This window comes from Microcaecilia unicolor, chromosome 1 (assembly GCF_901765095.1).
Source record: "Microcaecilia unicolor chromosome 1, aMicUni1.1, whole genome shotgun sequence".
Classification (NCBI taxonomy): domain Eukaryota; kingdom Metazoa; phylum Chordata; class Amphibia; order Gymnophiona; family Siphonopidae; genus Microcaecilia; species Microcaecilia unicolor.
Genome location: NC_044031.1, coordinates 228,723,819 through 228,749,760, shown reverse-complemented (window position 1 = coordinate 228,749,760; position 25,942 = coordinate 228,723,819). Strand labels below are relative to the sequence as shown.

At 44.4% G+C, this 25,942-nt stretch overlaps 1 protein-coding gene across 2 annotated transcripts in view; it reads left to right on the top strand.

Annotated features, from left to right (window-relative positions):
• The window catches only part of GALNT1 (polypeptide N-acetylgalactosaminyltransferase 1), a 214,007-nt gene that overhangs the window by 3,514 nt on the left and 184,551 nt on the right, over positions 1-25,942 (top strand). The window contains exon 1 of one of the 2 annotated variants that reach the window (XM_030204632.1): positions 1,504-1,606. The exons of the other annotated variant lie outside the window; for it this stretch is intronic. The gene's annotated coding sequence lies outside the window, so the exon portion shown is untranslated. Of the gene's footprint in view, positions 1-1,503; positions 1,607-25,942 lie in introns of those variants that run through there. 2 annotated transcript variants of the gene reach the window in all.

Genomic DNA, 25,942 nt, shown 5'->3' with positions numbered 1-25,942 from the left:
TCATTTGAAGAAACTGAACATTTTTTTTTATATAAGTGGGTGTTTACATTTCAGTTGGCCAGATGTTGTGGGGGGGAGGGCACTGTTTGTAGTCATGTTCCTTCCATTTGAAATGTACTGCAGTTTTGTGTAATACATCTGAAAGGGGTGTCAGAAAGTCAGCATTAGCCTCAAGCTTCTCTCCAGAAATTGAGTCGTTCTACAGCTCTCAAAATATTTCTTTCCTTCCTCATTTATGAACAGGACTAGCGCTCATTGAGCAGTAATGACTTTGATTCTCATTTTTAAAGCTGACTGCTTTTGATTCTTGGCGAGTTCTGGTCTACTTGCAAACAGGAATAAGGAAGGAATACACTGCTTTTCAGCAGATTCATTTTCCTTTCAGAAGTCATTTTTCCAATACTGTTTCTGCCACGCACAGAAATAAAGCAAATAATACTTCAAGGGCATATAATTCCTGGTAATCAGCTGGGCATTGGTAAGTGGAAATTGAAAGTTGCCAATAGCTTGCTGGCACTACAGCATTAGTATTTCTTGGATGCAGATTCTCAGGTGCAGCTTGTATTTGCATCTTCTAACATCTTATTGGTTATTACTGCAAGTACTGATAACCAGGAGGAGAGGTAATGCTTGAGAGAAGTGTTTCCTGCCAACTCTCTTCCTGTAGCCTACTTGTGGTACTATACTATTGTACAGTATAAGATGGGTGTCAAACTCATTTCAGTTGTTGGCCACGCTGGAACAAAATATACCTGATGTGGGCAAGTGGGGTGAGGGTGGGGCAGGAGGGCATTCCCTCACTCCCTGACATTACGGCCCTTGGTGGGAGTGGAAAAATAGTTACCTGTTTCTTAGAGAGTCTGGAATTGGAGGATAAGAGAAAAGAGGTACCAGAGAAAAGACTACAATATTTATAAAAATACTACTGAAGCTGGAGTTCTAAGATTGAGGATTGGTGGTGGTTGCTGTCACTGCTTCAGTGTTCATTTTTCTCAGACTCCTGACAGGGAGACAGACACGTTGGCAAAACAAACCTTGCTGAGGTGCATATAGTCCATGGGATATTTGACATTTCTGCTACAAGAGGAAAAAGACAAAAGGAGAAGAGACTGAGAAAGAAGATTGGGGTCATCACAATATTGTAGGGAGAAAAAGCTTCAGGAAGAGGGAGATGAGGAGAAATGTGTGTGTGTGTGGGGTGGGGGTTAGTGTTCAAGAAAATACTTGTACCTAAGTCCCACTAACAAGGCGTCTATTTTTTTTCTTTTCTAATTTCCATTATCTGTAGGTTGCTTCAGATGGCACATCATTAACTACTTGATTTAATTACTTGCCTTTGCTAAATCTAAGCTTAAGTCACGTTACAAGTTCAGGTACTATAATGCTGGATTTATGCACCTGAAAACTTGATTTTAATTTTTCCTTCTTTCCTCCCATCAGAGTGAAGAAATTCTTCAAGTGTAAGCACTTTTATCCTGTTGGAAAGAAAGAGAAACAAAGATTAACTGATTCTATATTGACTTATCTTCCTAATAGCTTTTATGTTTGGTGTCATATCTGTTTCAAATTTTCTGGCTATGTTGCGGTATAAGAAGATTCTGATTAGGTAATTAGTTCTGTATAGAATTTCCTGTCTATTGCAGTTGGTCTTAAAATTTCATGCGCTTGTGCTTTTCAATTAGCATTGTACAAATTATATCTATAGTATAAGCACAATGTGTTAAGTGCGCTCTCCCAGGCTACTACTTTTATATTCTGCTAGAAATGTAGTAGTAACAGTAGTAGAAACTAGTCCTTACAGTTCTGGTACATCTTCCTTACTATAGCTGGAATAATTTTGTGTGATGGTCAGCCTAGAAGAAGATGCACTTCTGTTAAAATTGACCCTTAATTTGGGATTGACTGCTGCTACTGCTGCCTTCTTTAAAGAGAGGCTAGAAAGGCAAGATTAAAAAAAAGCAATAAAAACAAGCAAATGAAACATTACAAATGGGCACAAACTGACAAAATGAGAACTAAGGAGCAAAATGTGCAACGTGAGTGGAAAAAGTTGCAAGGGGAACTATATTTTTGCTCTGGCTGGTTGAAAAATATGACCAGCATCTAAATTTTGTAATATTTTTCCACCCTGAAACATAAGGATGAGCTGAGAAATAAAGAATTCTGTATGGTGCTTGATAACAATTGCTAATGTCAAATATTATATAATCTTTGGTATATTGTCTTGAAAGTATTTAGTTTTAGGGGCCCTTTTACTGAGCTGTGTTAAGAGCTAATGCATGCCTTACGCAGCAAAAATGGTCTAACACAGGATGTGCGAAACTGTGATTTTGTAATCTGCATTTTCTAATCGTGTGGGAAATATTTTTCAAATATTTTTGTGGAGGGGGCTTGGCTGTAGTAATCAGCTAGCTTGTGCATATGACCGTCCTTCTAACTGGTTAGGATGTTCATATGCAGAAGCCCTTAATGCCACCTAAATAGGGGCATTAAGGATAATTTAAAAAATGGTTTTGCGCTAAATCTAACATTGGTGTATGAGCTTTAATGAAACAAAACTGAAAAAAGCTGTTTTTGACGGCAGTACTAGAAATTGGCTTAGTTTGCTGGAAAGGCCCACATAAGGGCGCACTAAGCCCATTTCTTAGCTTAGTAAAAGGACCCCTTAGAGATTACTAGAAGGTAAAACTGGGCACAAGAGGCTATAATTGCGCCATGAAAGTTTATTTACTCTTCAGAAAAATAAGGATCTATAAAATACTAGTGGAGTAGAATTGCTTGTTTACTCTTTCCAAAAATATAAGGACTGGGGGTGGGGGGCATGCAATGAATCTACTAAGTAGTAAATTTAAAACAAACTAGAGAAAATATTTCTTCACTCAACATGTAATTAAATAATGGAATTCATCACAGAGAATGTGGTGGAAGCAGTAAGTCCAAACCTTTTTAAAACTCTGCTAAGCTATTTCCTAAAGGAAAAGTCCATAAGCCATTATTAAGATGGAAATGGGAAAATCCACTGCTTATTCCTGGGATAAACAGCATAAAATATTTTACTTTTGGGATCTTCCCAGGTACTTGTGACCTGGATTGGCCACTGTTGGAAACAGGATACTAGGCTTGATAGACCTCTGGTCTGTCCCAGTATGGTGACGCTTATGAACCTATGTAGTTCATCGTGGTAATCATGATACCCGAATGATTAGGTATACCTCTAGGAGAGGGTTAAGAGGGTTGCCCTAGGGGAAAACATTTTAGCCTTCTGTTTGGCCTGACTACAGGATCTCATGCCTTTGCCAAGGTAATGGTTATGGCTCCTTGTTCCATTACAAGGAAGGGATTGGTGTGCATCCTTACCTGAATGATTGACTGATTTGGGCAGATTCAGAGGAGGACGACAGTTCGAGTAGTCTCCTTCCTGCATAGCCTTGTCCGGGTGTTAAACTTTACCAAGAATCACTTGGGCCCATTTGAGGTTGCTCTTCCTTCTGCAAGCCTGAGCAAGCAAGCTTCAGTTTCAGCTGCAAGTGCTTGGGTTGTTCTACAGATGCTCAGTTCTGTGGCAGCAACCCTGGGGGTTATTTCTTCGGCAAGTGCCCGACCCTGGAGTTTATTTCTTGGGCAACTGCCCAGATATGACCTCTGCAGCATGTTCTGCTGTCCTTGTGGTCCCTGCAGTCTCACCGGTTCAGGATTTGGCTCCTTCTGCTGGCATATGGTCTGTGCTGTTTCAGAACACACCTGTAGGTCCCAAGGCACAAAATGCCCCTGCAATAACATAAGGTGAAATTTGTTCTTGGCTGTTAATTTCCTACTCCTGGAGGAATTCTGCGTTACTGTGCAGCATTGAATTTCCACAGAATTTCCCACCCCTGCAGAACATGAAGAAATCTGCACTTATTGTGCAGAATTCTGTGAAGTGCCATTAATGGGTCTCTCACCCTCCTCCCTCACAGAGATTGCACAACAGGATGAGAAGGAAGCGAACCGCTGCACATCATGTCACTTCTTCTGCATTCCACCTTTTGGTGGACTACTGGAATCCTCCAGCTGATGGTGATGAAGCAGAATGTCAAGTGTCTGCAGTTTTTCAGCCATAGGATGGAGAGTGCCTCAGCAAGCATCGATTCTTTGGTATAGCTATGGCCCCACTGGGAGCCTCTGTGTATTATCTTTGGCCATTGATAAATAGGGCTCTTCACAGGTTGGCTAAAAGTCCTTTTTTGTGTGCTTTTGGTAGCTCCAGATTGTCCTTGCTGTCTCTGGTATTTTCTTCATATTTTGGAAGGTCCCTCCGCCCCTGCTTCCACTAGGGTAGGAGATCCTGAATGGAAATGGAGGACCCTATCTCTTTCTGGTTTATGGTCTGGCACTTGAGAGGCAGTGTCCTAGGAGGAGGCTACTTGCTTCAGTCACCTTTACTCTTTTTGGGGCCTGTAAGTGATTGACATCCTTTGCGTACATCTGACGCTGCTGATCCTTAGAGCACAGCTGTGTAGAGCAGAACTTTTCTTCTTGGCAGATGCTTGGGCCTGTCAGTCTCAACTCTGCAAAAGGCTTGCAGCAGAGACTAGCCCTAGGCTTTCTGAAGGTGCTGGTTGCAGCTGTTTCCTTCTTTTAAGATAAACTGCTTGGGAGGCTCCATGGTGGCTCAGCCTCATATTGTACAACTGTGCAAGGAGTTAAGTACATTTGTTCCCCAAAGTGGTCAGTGCTGCTGCAGTGAGACCTTAACTTGGTCTTTTCCGCCAGTGATATCGTTCTTTCCTAAGGTTGTCTGCATTTCATCTGAGTCAGGTAGTTTTGATTCCAGCATTTCCAGTCTGGGCTTAGTCAGTAACAACTTAGAAGACTGATAAGCTGGACGGCCCCAGAGCTTTACTCCATTATTTGGAAGTACATGTATTTATTAATTTCTTTTCTTAGCGTCTGTTCCACCATTCTGCATAAATGTGTGTTTTCCTTTCCCTGCCAACAGGTGGAGGTAGAGAAAACCAAAGTCAGTGATATTACCATTATAAGCAGTGGGGCTCCCTGGAACAATCCAGCATTTTTCACTTCCTTCATCAGGTGGTAGGTCATGCTGTAGTGCAAGGCGCTCCTGTACCTGGGCTAGCTCCCTGCTCTGTTTGGTTGCATCAGTACAGCAAGGTCGAGCCTAATGGCCTCGGAGCCATACCTGGTTGAACATGGTGCTTGGCTCCGCAGCACCCAGTCACACTTCTTAGTTCCACCGGGTGAGACTTTTGGCTACAGGACCTTGCCTGAGGGATGCGGGTCTCCATCCCCCCCCCCCCACTCCTTTTGTCCGTATACAGGGTATAGTTCCCCTTGACTCCCCTGCAGGTTCAAAAATGATGTCTGATTTGGTCTGGCCAGCCTTATTCCCTGCTTAAGGGAATCACTACTGTGGCTTTCTAAAAAGAGCCCATAATGTCTCCTTCCTTTACCTACTGTCCCTGTCCAGGGCCTCTCTTGGTTTGGGTTGGCCTTATTTGTTGACAGTTCATTCTAAGTTGTGCTGTCATGTTAGACGTATAAGCCACAGTGGTTTTCAGTGGGGCTAAAGTGGTGTATGACAATGGTGGATGTAAAACCTGCTTTGGCAGTGGCATAATGGAAAATGCCACTGCCACCAGCTCAACTAAACTAGTGATGTGATATAGGAATAATTCAGTTTCTTTATCTCCATCTGCTTTTAAGAAAGTGTCACAACCTGTTTGTCTTGTCTTGCAGAACTCAAGGAACTTTAACAGGTATGAACTGGGCAACATTCTGGGGAAGGGGGAGCCTATTCCGAAAGGATGGGCTCCACCTTAACCAGGGTGGGACCAGGCTGCTAGCATCGGCATTTAAAAAGGACGTGAGGATCACCTGGTGACTTGCCTGCCTGGTGCGAAGGTGGTGGACCTCATGCGTCACCTAGGGAGGAGTCAACTATCTTCGTACATGTGGGTACCAATGACATAGGAAAATGTGGGAGAGAGGTTCTGGAAGCCAAATTTAGACTCTTAGGTAGAAAGCTCAAATCCAGATCCTCTAGGGTAGCATTTTTTGAAATGCTACCCATTCAATGCGCAGGGCCCAAGAGACAGGCAGAGCTCCGGAGTCTCAATGCATGGATGAGACGATGGTGCAGGGAGGAGGGTTTTAGATTTGTTAGGAACTAGGCAACATTCTGGGGAAGGGGGAGCCTATTCCGAAAGGAAGTGATAGGGTGGGACCAGGCTGTTGGTATTGGCATTTAAAAAGGAGATAGAGCAGCTTTTAAACTAGAAATGGGGGCAGGCCGACAGTCGCTCAAAAGCGCATGGTTCGGGATAAGGTATCTTTCAAAGGTATCGCCAAAACAGGGACGATAGCTGATAGTGAGGTTGCAAAAGAGACCGTAGTAGATCAGGTGTCCTTAAATAAAAATAAAAATCAGACAAAAGATTGCAAATTAATACTGTCAAGTACTGAGCATGATGTAAATAGGAACAACAAACATAGTTTGAAATGTCTATATGCGAATGCCAGGAGCCTAAGAAATAAAATGGGAGAGTTAGAATATATTGCACTAAATGAAAAATTAGATATAATAGGCATCTCTGAGACCTGGTGGAAGGCGGATAACTATGAGGGACACTCATACCGGGGTACAAATTATATCGTAGTGATAGGGTGTGGATCGAATTGATGGAGGGGTAGCATTGTATGTTAACGAGAGCCTTGAATTAAATAGATTGAAAATTCTGCAGAAAACAAAACACTTCTTGGAATCACTGTGGATTGAAATTCCATGTGTAAAGGGGAAAAGGATAGTGATAGGCGTGTACTACTGTCTGCCTTGCCAGGATGAACAGACAATGAAATCAAGGACAACTTTATGGAGCAGCTGTTACAGGAGCCGACGAGAGAAGGAAAAATTCTAGACCTAGTCCTTAGTGGAGCGCATGATCTGGTGTGGGAGGTAATGGTGCTGGGGCCGCTTGATAACAGTGATCATAATATGATCGGATTTGATATTAGCTTTGAAGTAAGTATACGGAAATCAAATACGTTAGCGTTTAACTTTAAAAAAGGGAACTATGATAAAATGAGAAGAACGGTGAAAAGAAAACTTAGAGGAGCGACTGCGAGGGTCAAAAATTTACATCAGGCGTGGATGCTGTTCAAAAACACCATCCTGGAAGCCCAGGCCAAATATATTTCGCTTATTAAAAGAGGACTACGGAAGACCAAACGACAGCTGGCGTGGTTAAAAAGTGAGGTGAAGGAAGCTATTAGAGCTAAAAGAAAATCCTTCAGAAAATGGAAGAAGGAACAGACAAATAATAAGAAACGGCATAAGGAATGTCAAGTCAAATGCAAAGCGCTGATAAGGCAGGCTAAGAGGGATTTTGAAAAAAAGATTGTGTTGGAGGCAAAAACACGTAATAATTTTTTTTTTAGGTATATTAAAAGCAGAAAGCTGGCAAAAGAATCGGTTGGACCGCTAGGTGACCGAGGAGTAAAAGGGCCAATCAGGGAAGACAAAGCCGTAGCGGAGAGAGGATTTGGGAGTGATACCGGTGCCGGATATGGTATTCAAAGCTGACGAGTTGGAGAAACTTAATGAATTCTCTGTAATCCTGGAGGATGTAATGGGGCAGTTCTACAAACTGAAGAGTATCAAATCTCCTGGACCGGATGGTATTCATCCCAGAGTACTGATAGAACTGAAAAATGAGCTTGCAGAGCTATTGATAGAAATATGTAATTTATTCTTAAAATTGAGTGTGGTACCGGAAGACTGGAGGGTGGCCAATATAACGCCGATTTTTTAAAAAGGTTCCAGAGGAGATCTGGGAAATTATAGACCGGTGAGTCTGACGTCTGTGCCAGGCAAAATGGTAGAGACTGTTATTAAGAACAAAATTACAGAGCATATTCAAAAGCATGGATTAATGAGACAGTCAACATGGATTTAGTGAAGGGAAATCTTGCCTCACCAATCTACTACATTTCTTTGAAGGGGTGAACAAACATGTGGATGGATATAGGTGAGCCGGTGGATATTGTGTATCTGGATTTTCAGAAGGCATTTGACAAAGTACCTCATGAAAGACTCCAGAGGAAATTGGAGAGTCATGGGATAGGAGGTAGTGTTCTATTGTGGATTAAAAACTGGTTGAAAGATAGAAAACAGAGAGTATTTATTTATTTATTTTATTTATTGCATTTGTATCCCACATTTTCCCACCTTTTTGCGGGCTCAGTGTGGCTTACAATACATTATGAATGATGGAAATACATTTTGTTACAATTCGGTGTGGATTACATTGTGAAGAGTTATACGAGACAAAATCAAAGTATCGTTAAGGAATATATCAATGGAAAAGAACGTTGAAACATTGGAAGGAAACAACGAAGAGCTAAGGGGCAATATATCATAACAGAAAACATATGATACACATTTTTTTTTTTTTTTTTTTGTGAGTAGAGGTATGAGTGTGGTGAGGTTTCAGGATAGAAAATTCATAAGTGGATGTGTTGATGTATTACTGAACAGTGAGTGTGGATTTTATGTGTTTTGGTTCTTTCCGTAAATTTTCTCAAAAAGTAAGGTTAAATGGTCAGTATTCTCAATGGAGAAGGGTAGTTAGTGGGGTTCCCCAGGGGTCTGTGCTGGGACCGCTGCTTTTTAACATATTTATAAATGACCTAGAGTTGGGAGTAACTAGTGAGGTAATTAAATTTGCTGATGACACAAAGTTATTCAAAGTCGTTAAATTGCGGGAGGATTGGGAAAAATTGCAAGAGGTCCTTACGAGACTGGGAGACTGGGCGTCTAAATGGCTGATGACGTTTAATGTGAGCAAGTGCAAAGTGATGCATGTGGGAAAGAGGAATCCGAATTATAGCTACGTCATGCAAGGTTCCACGTTAGGAGTCACTGACCAAGAAAGGGATCTAGGTGTCGTCGTTGATGATATGTTGAAACCGTCTGCTCAGTGTGCTGCTGCGGCTAAGAAAGCAAATAGAATGTTAGGTATTATTAGGAAAGGACTGGAAAACAAAAATGAGGATGTTATAATGCCTTTGTATCGCTCCATGGTGCAACCGCACCTCGAATATTGTGTTCAATTCTGGTCGCTGTATCTGAAAAAAGATATAGTGGAATTAGAAAAGGTGCAGAGAAGGGTGACGAAAATGATAAAGGGGATGGGACAACTTCCCTTTGAGGAAAGGCTAAAGTGGCTGGGGCTCTTCAGCTTGGAGAAAAGGCGGCTGAGGGGAGATATGATAGAGGTCTATAAAATGAGTGGAGTTGAATGGGTAGATGTGAAGCGTCTGTTCACGCTTTCCAAAAATGCTAGGACTAGGGGGCATGCGATGAAGCTACAATGTAGTAAATTTAAAACGAATCGGAGAAAATGTTTTTTCACTCAATGTGTAATTAAACTCTGGAATTCGTTGCCAGAGAATGTGGAAAAGGCGGTTAGCTTAGCGGAGTTTAAAAAAGGTTTGGATGGCTTCCTAGAGGAAAAGTCCATAGACCGTTATTAAATGGACTTGGGGGAAATCCGCTATTTCTGGGATAAGCCGTATAAAATGTTTTGTACTTTTTTGGGATCTTGCCAGGTATTTGTGATCTGGATTGGCCACTGTTGGAAACAGGATGCTGGGCTTGATGGACCTTTGGTGTTTCCCAGTATGGCATTAGTTATGTACTTATGATTTCACCTTCTAGTTCTTGTGGTGTTTTTAAATAATGGTTGTTGTCTGGAAGCCCAAAATGTCATGTATAAATAAGTCCAGTGTGTTTAAACTATTACATGTCAAGAATCTATCCTGTTTTTGGTAATGGATTTTGTAATTTTTTCTTTTGAACCTATAGCTTACAAAACATTTTAGACTTCCTTTGCATCATTGATTTTTTATAAGTTGGAGACATTAGTCATTTTGAAGGCTAAACTAGTTCAGCTATTCCTTCATAACCAGTTTAAACATGATTATCTTTAATTTATCTGGGCACCTGCAATCTTTTCTTTTTTTTTTTTAACATGAATTTTTATTAAATTTTTTTTAACCAACCAAATTCCAGACATGGTCCCTGATATGAGGAATAGCAAAAATATTTAATGGTAACAACAAAATTAAACTCCTATGCAGTGTAAATACCATTTTGGCAAGTAGTAACAGGGGCAAGCGGCTCCTTTTCAGCCCAGCTACTGAAAAATGCTACTCTCTCAATGGACTGACTGCCCTCCCTTCCAGCAACCAACTGCATCTTTTCTCATCTACCCTCTCCTGGTAGTCCTTCTTCCCAGCTCCTGTTGGAAAAATCTTCTCCCAAGCTTGGATGCAGCTGCCAGTTGCCAGATTTTAGGTGCCTGAAATTTTTCCTGCCAAGTGTATTTCTGAGAGGGGCCAGCAAACTGAGTAGAAATGTGAGCTCCTTTTTTTTTTTTGCCATCTGGGAAACAATCGGTCATATTACCATCTTTGTGTGTCATCTGTGAGTGGAAGCCCAGGAAACAAGGGGACTTATTGATGCAGTGATTTCTCCCGCATTAGACGTTTTAGGGGAGATGTATAGCGCCTGGAAAATCTGTGCGGAAATCATTTTTGCCTAAGCATATTCTATAATATTTATTCATGGTATATAGAATACGCTTAGCTGATAGCCCAGCACCTAAAACCAGGTGCCTCCATTTACACCAATGAAAACATGGTGTATTCCCTATGCGTAGATTTATGCGGACTGAGCCAAACCCAGTAACAAGGCGCATAAATTTGGGAATGCCCACAAATTGACCATTTCCTTGCCGCTTTTGAACTGTGCACTTTAGAATTTAGGTGCAGTTGATTACAGCATATTCTTAGTGAGTTATGCGCATAAATTCTAATTACTCTTTTCCCCCCTAGTTTTAAAACGTGAACTTTGTACCACAGCATAAAAGCCTCTAGAAGACACAGAAGGACCTAGTTTAGTCTTCAGTCCCACCCACCTTCCTCAACTCCCCCCCTCCAGCACAACTCTTCATTTATAGTCAACTAGTAAAAAAGGCTCGTTTCTTATAGAAATGAAACGGGTGCTAGCAAGGTTTTCCTCAGAGTGTGTATGTTTGTGAGAGTGACTGTGTGAGAGAGAGTGAATGTGCGAGTGTGTGTGTGTGACAGAGTGAGAGTGGGTGCGAGTGTGTGTGTGAGAATGAGAGTATGTGCCAGGGTCCCCCCTCCCTCCCAGTTCCAGGGTCTTCCCCCCCCCCCCGGTCTGTCTCCGTTGCAGGATCCCCCCCCTCCCTCCCACTTGCAGGGTCTGTCTGTGTCTCCCCTCCTTTTTTCCTCAACATTTTTTCAGATGGAACAACAATTGAAAACGACAGTGTGAAGCAGCAGTTCCTAGGTTTGCTTGTTTGTGAGTGTATAGGAATGACGGCTGCATGGTGGAGTGGAAACATATATTAACCAATGGGCTTCCTTGCTTACCGTAGACTTGCTTAGGTCAGTTCCACTGCTGTCTATGAAACGTCCTGAAGCATCTCATAGGTTTGCTTCGTTTGTTTTCCGTGAACGGGGATGATGGCTGCACTGGAGTCGGACCTGGTGCTGTTCCCCTCCCCTCGCTCCCGAGTCGCCAGTGGACCCCGTCCCTGACCCCCTCCCTCCCTCTTCGTCCTGTCTGAGAGTGCGAACCCAGAGTTGGAGAGGGAGGGCGGCGGAACGGCGAGCGTGCAGCTGCAGCGAGTGTCCATCGTGGAGGAGGGTGGGTGAGGGGGACGGGGTCCAGCGCCGACTTGGGAGGGGGGAGGGAGAGAGCCACAGGTCCAGTGGCGACTGGGAGGGAGCGGGGAGAGAGGGTGGTGTGCACTCGGGGTCCAGGTGAGGGAGCGCGGACGGGGAGTCGAGGCAGGCAGCCGAAGCGGGGACTTAGGTAGGAGGGCGGGGGTCCAGCGGCAATTTTTTGTTGAGGGCAGCAGCCAGTCTTGTGCTTTGGGTGATGCGCGAGGGGGGGGGGCTTCTGTTGCTGCTGCTGTGCATTGATTGGTTGTAATAAGTGTTGAGTGGCATTGCTCCGCCCTCGACGTCATCACATTGTGACGCGAGGGCGGGGCAGACACTCATGGGGAAATCTCAATCTACACCAGCACGGAAGTTGCAGACTTTGCAGCTTCCGGCTTCATTAGAACGTTGGGGTTGTGAATTATGTCTGGATGGGGCGTGGCTGAGGGCGGGTCTATGAGTGAGAGTGAGTGGTGCTGACAGCCTAGCCTACCAACAGTGCAGGGCTTCAGTGTTTCCCTGCCACAGAGTGAGCTTCAGAACGTTGGAGGTGAGAATTATTTATATAGATTATTCTAATTAGGATAACAAACGAGGAGTTCTCTTACAGAGTTTTAATTATATTACTTTCTAAGAAGAAAATGTTAAATCGCTCAGTATACCATATAAGCTGAAGACTTTTTTATATTATACTAATATCCTGAATATCTTAGCACGTTTTAAATTATTGAAAAACTCGAAAATACTAAGATGGAGACAGCAGTTCAGTAGTGAGAGGGGTGCTATTCAGTCTTTTGTACTGAGTGTCACCTGTATGATTATCTCCCAGTAGCTGAGCGGTTATATGTGTGTGCCTGATGCAGAGAGCTCCTGGTTTTCGGAGAACAGGTCTGTTCTTTTAAGGCTCGAGTAGCAGACTTGGTGTAGCTGAGGGAGACAGTGAGGTATATAGAAGAGACCTACAGGGATGTTGTAGAGAATTCCCACCTCCAGTCTGGCAGCCCCTGTGCTGCCTTGGAGGAGGGAGGTGTCCTAGAAGGAGAGCATCATCCTGGTGAAGTAGGAGGTATTCCTGTAGCCAGGACTTTGCCACCAGTGGATGCACTATCCTCTTGCACCATGGATATGTCTCTGAGAACTTCTGCCCAGGTGGAACAGCTGTTGTAGTTGGTGATTTGATTATTAGCATATAGATAGCCTGGAGGCCTGTGGCTGACCTCGCGTGTCACCTAGACAGGATCTTAGATAGTACTAGGGAGAAGCTGGCTGTCTTGGTACATGTGAGTACCAATGATATAGGAAAACGTGGGAGGGAGGTTCTGGAAGCCAAATGTAGGCTCTTAGGTAGAAAGCTGATGTCTAGATCCTCCAAGGTAGCATTTTTAGAGATTCATCCTGTTCCACACGCAGGACCCAAAAGACAGGCAGAACTCCAAAGTCTCAATCTGTGGTTGAGATTATGGTGCAGGGATGAGGGATTTAGGTTTGTTAGGAACTGGGCCATATTCTGGGAAAGGAGGAGACTGTTCCAAAAAGATGTGCTCCACCTTAACCGGGATGGAACCAGACTGCTGGTGCTAACTTTTAAAAAGGAGATAAAGCAGCTTTTAAACTAGAATTGGAAGGTGGGGGGTGGGGGGGGGGTTAGCCGATAGTTGCCTAGGATCGCATGGTTCGGGGTGGAATATCCTTGAAGGATACTGTTGAGACAGAACATTTAGGGAATCCCAATAGAGAGGTTTTATCAGTGCTGAAAGTCAGCTAGGTGTTCTTAATGAGAGAGCAGGATAAAGGGTGCACATTATCCCCATTCAACTTGTAAGCAGCTTGTAGATCAGAGGTAAAAACACAATTTGAAGTGCCTGTATACAAATGCTAGAAGCCTAAAAAATAACAAGGGAAAGTTAGTGTATATAACACTAAATGATAAGGTAGATATAATAGGCAACTTAGATACTTGCTGGAAAGAGGACAATTAATGGACACTCTGTTAGGGTACAAATTGTATCGCAATGATAGGATCAAATTGAGGGGGGGGGGGGGGGTTGCGCTATATGTTAAAGAGGGAATTGAGTCAAATAAAATAAACATTCCTAGTCATCAAGCAGATGAATCCATTTGGAGTGGGTTGTGTCCATCAACCAGCAGGGGGAGATAGAGAGCACTGAAAAACCATAGTACCTCATGGCCAGCTAGCTCCATCTGCCTCTTCAGTATTCTCTATCTCCCCAGCAGGGTGATCGCAGCTTATTCAGCTCCTTCAGAAAATATGCCTGGGGTGGCTCCTGTGCTGTTTCCCAGTAGTAGCAGGGGTGTTGTGGTTGGTGGTGCCCACTTTAAAGGCACATAGGTTCGCCCTTTACCTGCCTTACCCGACCCCCGATGTAGACACATAGGCAAGCCCTGTCCCTGTCTTTGCCCACGCTGTGGATGCAGGCACATAGGTTCGCCCTTTCACTGCTTTTCCCACGCTACTGATCCTCTGGAGTGTAAAAAAAAATTTGCCTCTTGCTTTGTTGCCTCTAATTTTCCTCACAGCGTTAACAAAAAAAAAAAAAGCTGTGTCGCGCTGGAAGCGCTGCGATATCAGAAAAGAGACTTTCTTCTGATTGTGCTTCGGGCCCTCCCCAGCATTTTGTAGCTCCTCTGGGGAGGGCCCGCATTCGGGACGATTTTGGCGCGAATCCACCATTTTTAATTTCCCGCCGTTTTTGGCGATGGCTGCGGAGGTTGTTAAGCGCAGTTCCCGTTGTGGCAAGCGCAGATCAGCAGCAGGGCTCTGTAAATCATGCTCTTCTGACGTCAGAGCCGGCCCGAGCATGACGAGCAAGGTTTCTTCTCGCTCCGTGGAGCTGGCGCCATTTTGGAACAGCATGGCACAACCCCCGCTGAGGTGGAGGGATTTGAGCCTGGAGGGGAGCCTCGAATGAGGCTAATATGAGAGCCATTTCCCCCGGACTGGAACCGGGAGGCCAGGGTGAGCCATTCTCCCCTGAGTTTGTTTTGCTGCTGCATAAAGCATTTATGTTAAAAGAGCTCTCCCGCAGGGGTCTCAATCGGCCTGGCTGGCTGTGTCCCCTCCAGTGGAGCCTGGCCTTGAATTGCTGTCAGGTGCGTTTTCCCCTGACAGATGGATGCAGGACAAGCACAGAAGGGTGGATTCCTCTTCAGAGAGTGGCGCACCCCCGTTCCCCCCCCCCCCCCCCCCCCCCGTGGTCGGGATGTGAGGAGTCTGAAGGGTCTGGCAGGCCCTTGTGGTCTGGAGAGCCAGAGGAAGGTGCCACTGGATCCAGATGATCCTTCCGCGGTGAGGATTTTCCACCGCGATGAGCTGCCAGCGCTGATTTCTAATGCACGGCAGGCCCTCTCTATAGAAGATCCTGCGAGTGCTGAGCTCTCCTCTGCTAATCCGAGGATGACAAGTACTAAGAACCCTGCTCGAGCCTTTCCTTTGTATGACTCCATCCAAGAGCTTATTTCAGCTCAATGGGCTGACCCCGAGAGGCCTTTGAAAATTGCCAGGGCTATGGGGCAATTATATCCTCTAAGCGAGGAGCATTTGGCGCGCCTAGCTGTGCCTAAAGTGGATGCCCTAGTCACGGCTGTGACAAAGAGAACTACCCTCCCAGTGGAAGGAGGAGTTGCCCTCAAGGACATGCAGGACCGACGCCTTGAATCAGCTATAAAGCGATCCTTTGAAATTTCAGGCCTATCCTTACGGGCGTCTGCATGCAGCTGTTACGCTGCCCGAGCCTGCCTTGCTTGGTTACAACAGGCAGTGGAACAGCCCGGAGATGGAGCGGAGCCCCTTGCAGAGGTGGCACTGCGGATGGAGTCGGCCTTGTCTTTCTTGGCTGACACCCTTTATGATCTGGTCAGAGCTTCGGCTAAAGAGATGGCTGTGGCGTTGGCGGCTCACCGCCTTTTATGGCTACGGCATTGGGCGGCTGACATGAACCTCTAAGCAAAGGTTGGTGAAGTTGCCCTTTCAAGGCCTTCTCCTATTTGGTGAGGAGTAGGAGATGTTTGTGCAGCGCTGCGTACGCCTTGTAGCGCTATAGAAATGCTGAATAGTAGTAGTAGAACATTGTTAAAGGCCTGGGGGATGCTAAATCCCAGCGCTTACCTGAGGACAGGCTGCGGCCTTCTTCCAAGGGTCAGGCGGTTCCCTCCTCTTACAGACCTCGCTTCCGAGAAGCTCGAAGGTACCGCCCGGGGCATTCTGCTGGGTTCACTTCTCGTGCCCGTTTTCAGCAGAGGAACTCCTTTCGCTCGGACAAACGTTCTGCAGCAGCTGGCTCAAGGCCTGGAGTTCAAGGGCGACCCTCTCAATGATGGTATGCCGGCCCCCTCCTTGCTACCTGTTATAGGAGGACGACTTTCCCGTTTTCTCGAGAAGTGGGCCAAGATTTCCTCAGATCAGTGGGTTTTGGACTTGATCAGAGATGGCTACAGAATGGAATTCAATGCCCCGGTGAGAGACTTGTTTGTGGAGTCACGATGCGGTTCTGCCGCCAAAAGGGCGGCGGTAGAGGTGTCCTTGCAAGGCTTGGTGGTAACAGATGCCAGCCTGAAGGGCTGAGGTGCACATTGCTGGGGTAGGCGTGCACATTGCCGGGGAAGGCATGCCCAGGGTCTCTGGACACCCGAGGAGTCGGCGTGGGCCATCAATCGCTTGGAGTTGACAGCGATGTTCCAGGCGCTTCTGGCCTTTCAATTGACCCCGGAAGGTTTGGCTGTCAGAGTTCTGTCAGACAACACGACAGCAGTGGCCTATATAAATCGACAAGGCGGCACTCAGTGTCAAGCACTGGCCGCAGAGGCCGCTCAGATATGCCACTGGGCCGAGCTACATCTGCAGTTTCTGTCAGCAGCTCACATTACAGGTCAGAGCAACGTGCAAGCCGATTATCTAAGTAGGAATCAAATCGACCCAGCAGAGTGGGAACTTGCAGACGAAGTATTCCTGCAGATCTGTGCCAAATGGGGGACGCCCGCAGCGGATCTTATGGCCTCAAGCGCAAATGCCAAAGTCCCATGCTTTTACAGCAGACGGAGAGATCCTCGCTCGGCGGGGTTAGATGCCTTGGCTCAACCCTGGCCTCAGGGCCTTCTGTATGTGTTCCCTCCGTGGCCCTTGATAGGGCGAGTACTCCTTTGGATTCGGCTACATCAAGGAGAGGTGGTTCTCATCGCCCCGGATTGGCACAGAAGGCCGTGGTATGCGGACCTCCGGCGGATGCTGGTGGGGGCTCCCCTGCCGTTAGCTTTGGTACCGAATCTGTTGTCTCAGGGACCGGTAACCATGGAGGATGCCTGCCGCTTTGGTCTTACGGCATGGCTATTGAGAGGGCGCAATTGAGAGACAAGGGCTATTCCAGTAAGGTTATTTCCAGTCTCCTACAGGCCCGCAAGCGTTCCACTTCCGTGGCTTATGCCAGGATTTGGCGCCAGTTTGAGGCTTGGTGTGCTGCTAAAGCGATTACACCTGTGCGGGCTTCTGTCTCGCCGATACTTGACTTTTTGCAGGATGGTTTACAAAAAGGCCTTGCCTATAATTCCCTGCGTGTTCAAGTGGCAGCCTTAGCATGTTTTCGAGGGAAGGTCGCTGGCCTCTCTCTGGCTGCTTGTCTGGATGTGGCATGGTTTCTCAGAGGGGTGCTTCGGCTCTGTCCTCCCGTGCGAGCTCTGTGCCTGGCCTGGAACCTGAGGTTAGTTTTAACGGCCCTTCAGTGTTCACCCTTCGAGCCGCTTCAGCGAGCTTCGGAGAAGGATGTGACCCTAAAGACGGTCTTTTTGGGGACCATTGCATCGGCGAGACGGGTATCTGAGCTCCAGGCGCTGTCCTGTCAAGACCCATTTCTGTAATTCTCAGAGTCCGCAGTTATGGTACGTACTGTGCCGTCCTTCATGCCTATGGTGGTTTCAGCGTTTCACCTAAACCAGCCTATTTTCCTGCCCTCCTTTTCTAAAGAGGAGTTTCCAGAATCCTTTGGGCAATTGCACCTCCTAGATGTGCGAAGGGCTCTGTTGCAGTATCTACGCATGTCAAATGCCTTTCGGACCTCTGATCATCTTTTTGTTCTGTTATCAGGTCCGTGCAGAGGGTCTCCAGCGTCTAAAGCCACTATAGCCCATTGGCTCAAGAAAGCTATTTTTTCAGCATATCTGCTGTCTGGCCGGCCTCCGCCTGAAGCCTTTAAGACGCATTCCACAAGAGCGATTTCCTCTTCCTGGGCTGAAACTGGAGCACTCTCTCTTCAAGAGATATGTAGTGCAGTTACTTGGGCTTCTAAGCGACTCTGAGCAAGTCACTTTAACCCTCCATTGCCCCATTTAAGCCGCATTGAGCCTGCCATGAGTGGGAAAGTGCGGGGTACAAATGTAACAAAAAAAAAAAAAAAAGCTCTCTCTTGCCCGACATTACAGGCTGGATGTGGCTGCCAGGAGAGACGCACATTTTGGAGCACGAGTGCTGGCGCGTGGTGTGGCTTGTTCCCACCCTATCTAGGGATTGCTTTGTTATATCCCACTCGTAATGGATTCATCTGCTTGATGACAAAGAAGGGAAAATTAGGTTCTTACCTTGGTAATTTTCTTTCCTTTAGTCATAGCAGATGAATCCATGAGCCCTCCCTCAGTGGTTCATTATATGATTGATGTTGTTTTATGTTCAGTTTTTCCTGTAGATATGTTCCCTCATTGGGAGAAGTTGGAAAACAGTCTTCAGGATTCCTGATCTGTTACAGGAGGTTTTCGTTCGTTCCTCCTTTGAATACTTGCTCCTGTTCTGGGGCGTTCATCCGCTGTGAGGAAAGTTCATGTTATTATATGTGGCAGTGTCACACTGCTTTGGCAGCTTCAAATACTGAAGAGGCAGATGGAGCTAGCTGGCCGTGAAGCACTATGGGTTTTCAGTGCTCTCTATCTCCCCCTGCTGGTTGATCGACACAACCCACTCGTAATGGATTCATCTGCTATGACTAAAGTAAAGAAAATTGCCAAGGTAAGAACCTAATTTTCCCTTCCACATGAAACAGATATCAGCGTGGAATCATTATGGATAGAAATTTCATGTGTGAAGGGAAGGAGTATTCTTCTAGGGCTGTGCTACCCGTCCACCGGGACGGATGAAGAAATGTTTACAGAGATTAGGAAAGCTGGCAAATTGGGCAATGCTATAATAATGGGTGATTTCAATTACCCCAAAATTGACTGGATAAATGTTACATCAGTGAGTGCCAGGGAGATAACATTTCTAGATGTAATAAACAACTGTTTCTTGAAGCAACTGGTCCAGAAACCGACAAGAGGGGGAGCCATTTTGCCTCTGGTCCTTGGTGGCATGCAGGGTATAGTGCAAGAGGGTGGCAGGGTTGGGTCCCCTGGGAATCAGTGATCATAACCTGATCAAGTTTGAACTACTATCTGGGATGAAACCGCAAGGGAAATCTACTGTAGCTGCATTTAATTTTTGAAAGGGCAACTATAATAAAATGAGGAAAGTGGTTAAAAAGAAACTACAATGATCGGCTGCTAAGGTTAGGACACTAAATCAGGCGTGAACATTGTTCAAAAATACCATCTCGGAAGCCCAGTCCAGATGCTTTCTATGTATTTGCAAAGGTGAAAAGAAGAAAAAATGGCTCATGGTTAAAAGGGTCATTCCATGTCAAGTGGTCTGATTTCAGAGAAGTGCCCTGCTCGACCATCACGGATTTCGATGAAATTTTCTGTGAACATTCATACATGTCCCCAGTGAACATTGGTAAAGTTTTACGTTCACCGATGCAATACTTGCTGAGATATAGTAATCTGTTTGACCCCATACTGCAGCCTTCTATAGTATGACTCCGAGATTTCGGCAACTTTGAGACACTGTATCTCCGGCAATATTTTATTGAGAGAAACAAAACTTGGCCATCTTGTACAACTTTTTGCGCTCTATTAAACAAAATAATAAAAAAAAATCTTCATGAGCGATTTCCATGAATAAAACTTGGAGCAAACTTGGTCCAAAATATTTGCGGCACGAAAAAATTGTAAACTTTGGCTTTTTATATCTCTGGAATTAAAGGTGTGATAAACGTGAAACTTTGCACACAACAACTTATGTACACAAGGTTTTCAAATATAAAATTTCATTCTCCTAATATTTTCCATTAGTTCACAAATTGAGTGTAAAGTTGATGATTTTTGCAAAAACGCTCAAAATAGGGTATTTTTTTAGCCCACTTTTACAAAACAAGACCTTCTGGAAACTCTTTTTAATCATTTTCATTAGAAAGAGCATGTTTCAAACCCCTTAAAAAAGTAGGGTTTTTTCATCGCTGGCATATAAGGCCATAGAAATAGGGACAAAGTTGAGGACGTTGCTATCGGACGCTGCTATCGCAACATCATATGCATTTTATTATTTTTGTTTTATACAGACATTATTAGTACCTACATTGCGTTGGTCCATGGTGACAGTCACTACCAGTTCAGGAAATTGAACCAGTAACCCCATCACCATAGGGGTCACGCCCAATAGCTGTGCAATACCAGCCACGGGTGGGTTTCTTGGATGAGGATCCCAAGCCTCTAGTTTGGTTTCTTCATCAAGGTTCCAAAGCCTTGTGTGGGTATCTGTCTGGTTCCCAAGCCGACGATTGGGCAACTTATCCTAGGTTCCTAAGCCTAAAGTGGGTATCTTAAATGGTTCCCAAGCCGAAGTCCGTAATGTTTGTATGAACTGCCAAATTCTAACAATTGCTTATTATTATTGAATTTACGAGCCACTTTCTTTAGTGTCACTTCTGGGAATTGATACTGGCGGCCTGACAACGTAACTGATGGCACTGGAAGCACACAAATAAGACGACTTGCTGGAACCTAACAAACATCTTTTCTTTCAGGCCAATAAAATGAATGAGCCGGGCCTGGTGGATGCATAAATGTTACCAATGCATCATTTTGTTCGGTGGAAATTTCTGCAGCGTTGCCTACCCACCACTTATTGTCATAAATGCAGGCAACATAACAACCAGGCAATAGTTTGGCCAATTTTAAATTAGGATAGACGATATCGAAAATTTTGGCCACAAAGTTGATCGTGTCATTTGAAACTTTGCTGACAGAAATCTAATTTGAATCAACTGGCACAAACTGGTGATGATCTCTTGTGCCAGCTATTGTGCAGCTAGCTTTCCATCTTTCTTCTTGCAGCATCCTGTTTTCTTGGATTTCTTCAGTCGGAACATACATATATTTAATTCCATGAATGTTTTTGTCACAAAAGTTAAACAGATCTATTGGCGTTAGTATTTGGTCGGTTAATGGTTGCTGGAGGCTGGCTCGAGCAGCCAAACGTTTAGTCATGCCACCAACTCCATCACATGGTGACTTGCCATGACTTGTGCCAAAAAAGTTCCATTCGGCCTCAATTTCAAAATCATGCTTGTGATTGCACAAATTTACAAACTTTTTGTAATTTTTGTATTGTGCTGCTGAACCGTCACTAAAGTAGTATATTCTTGTAATCTTCATTTGTCAAAAACGTAATCAACTTCTGAATGAACATGTGCACGGAAACCGTATCATGTTGCATTAGGATCAGAAATTATGCAGCAGTTGACAATTTGCAGCACGCCATCTTTATTGATATAATAAGCGACGAATGGATGCACTATGCATTGTGAAGTCTCCCAGTGAAAGCCTTGAGCAGCGTCTTGGACAACAAACGAGTAATTCTGCGCAAAATCCATCAGTACGATAAGTTTGGTTTCTTTTAGACCAGCCTTTAATGACTACAAATATTCGCTTTGATGTTTTGAAATGAAGTGGTGGCCAGTCAGTTTCCAAATTTTGCTAGCGAGTTTTTCAATAAAGTTGTCAACAGTGAGAACATGTGTTTTGAGCGTTTCACGGTCAGTATGAACCCATTGTTTGAATTCTATTGATTCTTCTGAGTCCCAGTCCTCAAATATTTCTTCCGAATATGCTATCAGTGCCTCTTCACCAGGACAGTTTTTGGCATCGCTGCAACGTACAATCTTTGGCGTCCAGATCGCAAACTGCCTTTCCCATGAGCATCTTGTAGTCTTCTTTAATGTTGGCACCTTGTAGCATAAGCTTAACATTCTGATGGCTGGGGCAGACACAGACGGAATGTGTGTCTGAGGCACCGACAGTAACACAGCACTTTGGTCTGAGCTCACAGAATTTGGAAAAACCAATTTCAGCACCATATTTGTTTTGATAGGCTACATACAGTTCTTTCAGATTGCACAGTAGCAACCGCTTTTGTTTTTGAACCTTGATGCCATCAAGCCGAACAGAAACAAAATCTTTTTTACCAGGGCATATCCTGCTAAATTCATCATCCTCGTAGAAATCTCGAACTTTGTCGGCGATTGCCTTTGGTAGCAGTTTGCCAACTTTTGCATCTGGTAGTGCACAAATGCCTCTCTCTTGCTTTAATATTCGCACTGTTTTAACCATACGTTCTGAAATGCTAAACGTTTTTGCTGTCACTGCTATTGACCAACTCTTTGGGGCCAAAGTCAATAATTGAATTTTCATGGATCTATTGGATATTTTAATTTTCGTTTTCACATCTTCAATTAGGTCAGTGTAATCTTGGCTTGGCAGGCATTCCTTAGCAGCCACCTTGCTAGTTTGTCCAATATCTTCGGCTGATACTGCAGCGGCAACCATTATTTTTTCTGCTACCACTTTCTGCACGCGTTCAATTTTTCGTTTCACATACAGTGGTGGAAATAAGTATTTGATCCCTTGCTGATTTTGTAAGTTTGCCCACTGACAAAGACATGAGCAGCCCATAATTGAAGGGTAGGTTATTGGTAACAGTGAGAGATAGCACATCACAAATTAAATCCGGAAAATCACATTGTGGAAAGTATATGAATTTATTTGCATTCTGCAGAGGGAAATAAGTATTTGATCCCCCACCAACCAGTAAGAGATCTGGCCCCTACAGACCAGGTAGATGCTCCAAATCAACTCGTTACCTGCATGACAGACAGCTGTCGGCAATGGTCACCTGTATGAAAGACACCTGTCCACAGACTCAGTGAATCAGTCAGACTCTAACCTCTACAAAATGGCCAAGAGCAAGGAGCTGTCTAAGGATGTCAGGGACAAGATCATACACCTGCACAAGGCTGGAATGGGCTACAAAACCATCAGTAAGACGCTGGGCGAGAAGGAGACAACTGTTGGTGCCATAGTAAGAAAATGGAAGAAGTACAAAATGACTGTCAATCGACAAAGATCTGGGGCTCCACGCAAAATCTCACCTCGTGGGGTATCCTTGATCATGAGGAAGGTTAGAAATCAGCCTACAACTACAAGGGGGGAACTTGTCAATGATCTCAAGGCAGCTGGGACCACTGTCACCACGAAAACCATTGGTAACACATTACGACATAACGGATTGCAATCCTGCAGTGCCCGCAAGGTCCCCCTGCTCCGGAAGGCACATGTGACGGCCCGTCTGAAGTTTGCCAGTGAACACCTGGATGATGCCGAGAGTGATTGGGAGAAGGTGCTGTGGTCAGATGAGACAAAAATTGAGCTCTTTGGCATGAACTCAACTCGCCGTGTTTGGAGGAAGAGAAATGCTGCCTATGACCCAAAGAACACCGTCCCCACTGTCAAGCATGGAGGTGGAAATGTTATGTTTTGGGGGTGTTTCTCTGCTAAGGGCACAGGACTACTTCACCGCATCAATGGGAGAATGGATGGGGCCATGTACCGTACAATTCTGAGTGACAACCTCCTTCCCTCCGCCAGGGCCTTAAAAATGGGTCGTGGCTGGGTCTTCCAGCACGACAATGACCCAAAACATACAGCCAAGGCAACAAAGGAGTGGCTCAGGAAGAAGCACATTAGGGTCATGGAGTGGCCTAGCCAGTCACCAGACCTTAATCCCATTGAAAACTTATGGAGGGAGCTGAAGCTGCGAGTTGCCAAGCGACAGCCCAGAACTCTTAATGATTTAGAGATGATCTGCAAAGAGGAGTGGACCAAAATTCCTCCTGACATGTGTGCAAACCTCATCATCAACTACAGAAGACGTCTGACCGCTGTGCTTGCCAACAAGGGTTTTGCCACCAAGTATTAGGTCTTGTTTGCCAGAGGGATTAAATACTTATTTCCCTCTGCAGAATGCAAATAAATTCATATACTTTCCACAATGTGATTTTCCGGATTTAATTTGTGATGTGCTATCTCTCACTGTTACCAATAACCTACCCTTCAATTATGGGCTGCTCATGTCTTTGTCAGTGGGCAAACTTACAAAATCAGCAAGGGATCAAATACTTATTTCCACCACTGTATTTCCACCACTGTATCAGTTTTATCCCTACTGGCCAACCTCCGAGTTTTTAATGGAGAAGTCCCCAAATCAGTCAAACTTTGATCAAGAGTGTCTGAAATGTCCATATCGTAATTTTCTGATGACGATGACTCTGCCTTGCTTTCGACCATAGAAACATATTTGGCTTTACACTGGGAACACATTTTTTGGCCTGGCTTCACAATTGTTATCAATTTTTTCAAATCATCGGACATGGCTAGATTGACTTTCAACAGTCCATGTTTAACTATGTGATTTTGTTTGTCAAATGGGTTGCAACACGACTTTTGCTTCATTTCGTACTTTTCCAAACACATCGCTTTGTGATGCAGGCAGATTTGGTCGTCGTCTGTGAACTCAACCTCCGATCACCGAGTAATGAGCATTTTTTTCATTGGCGGACAAGCTGTGCACATAATGCAGCCCAATTTCTTTAGAATAAAATGAACCATGGTGGCAAGTTGACGACAGTTTGTTTCCAACAATGCAAATGGGCAAAGTGGGATTGTCAGTTGAGTCTTTTACATTCATTTTTCGCAAATCAATCAAAATCGCAATAATTAATAATATGAAGTAAGTGTATTAAATTAATGCAAATCTGAAAAAGAGAAGTTATAAAGATTCTTATGTTATGACAGAAACATACAACTACACCTGCACAGTACAGAATCCTATAGCCAAAACATGCTAATGCGCGGCATCAATAAGGTACTTACAGAATATTTAACCAATGTCATTAGTGTAGAAGCACCGCTAGTAGACTAACAGATTCATATAGCATACAAAAAATGAATTACACACTTTAAACTTCAGCAGAAATGGAAAGAAAACGACACTATAGAAAAATGCATGTTGAAATATGATGCGATAGCAACGTCCTCAACTTTGTCCCTATTTCTGGGGCCTTATATGCCAGCAATGAAAAACCAACCCTACTTTTTTTAAGGGGTTTGCAACATGCTCTTTCTAATGAAAATGATTAAAAAGAGTTTCCAGAAGGTCTTTTTTTTGTAAAAGTGGGCTAAAAATACCCTATTTTTGGCGTTTTTGCAAAAATCATCAAATTTACACTCAATTTGTGAACTAATGGAAAATATTAGGAGAATGAAATTTTATATTCAAAAACCTTGTGTTGATAAGTTGTTGTGTGCAAAGTTTCACGTTTATCACACCTTTAATTCCAGAGATGTAAAAAGCCAAACTTTCAATTTTTTCATATCGCAAATTGTTTGGACCAAGTTTTATCCAGGTTTTCTTCATGGAAATCGCTCATGAAGATTTTTTTATTATTTTGTTTAATAGAGCGCAAAAAGTTGTACAAGATGGCCAAGTTTTGTTTCTCTCAACAAAATATTGTCGGAGGTACTGTGTCTCAAAGTTGCCATAATCTTGGAGTCATACCATAGAAGGCTGCAGTATGGGGTCAAACAGATTACTATATCTCAGCAAGTATTGCATCGGCGAATGTAAAACTTTACCAATGTTCATTGGGGTCATGTATGAATGTTCACAGAAAATGTCATCAAAATCCGTGATGGTCGCGCAGGGACCACCAGACCACTTGACTTGGAATGACCCAAAAGGTGAAGTAAAAGAGGCTATTACAGCCAACAGATTATCCTTGAAAGAATGGAAAAAGCGTGTTTCCCTACTCCTCCCCCTGCCTAGGAAATGCTGGCCACCAACCTCGCAAACTACCCGAAAGCTACGGAGTTAAAATGAAGCTCCGCACACAGAATGACCAAGGTCCAACACCCACCACCCCTCCGCGCCGCCCCCCCCCCTCGCGCACCGCCCCCCCAAAACAACCAACAAAGCTCATCAGAA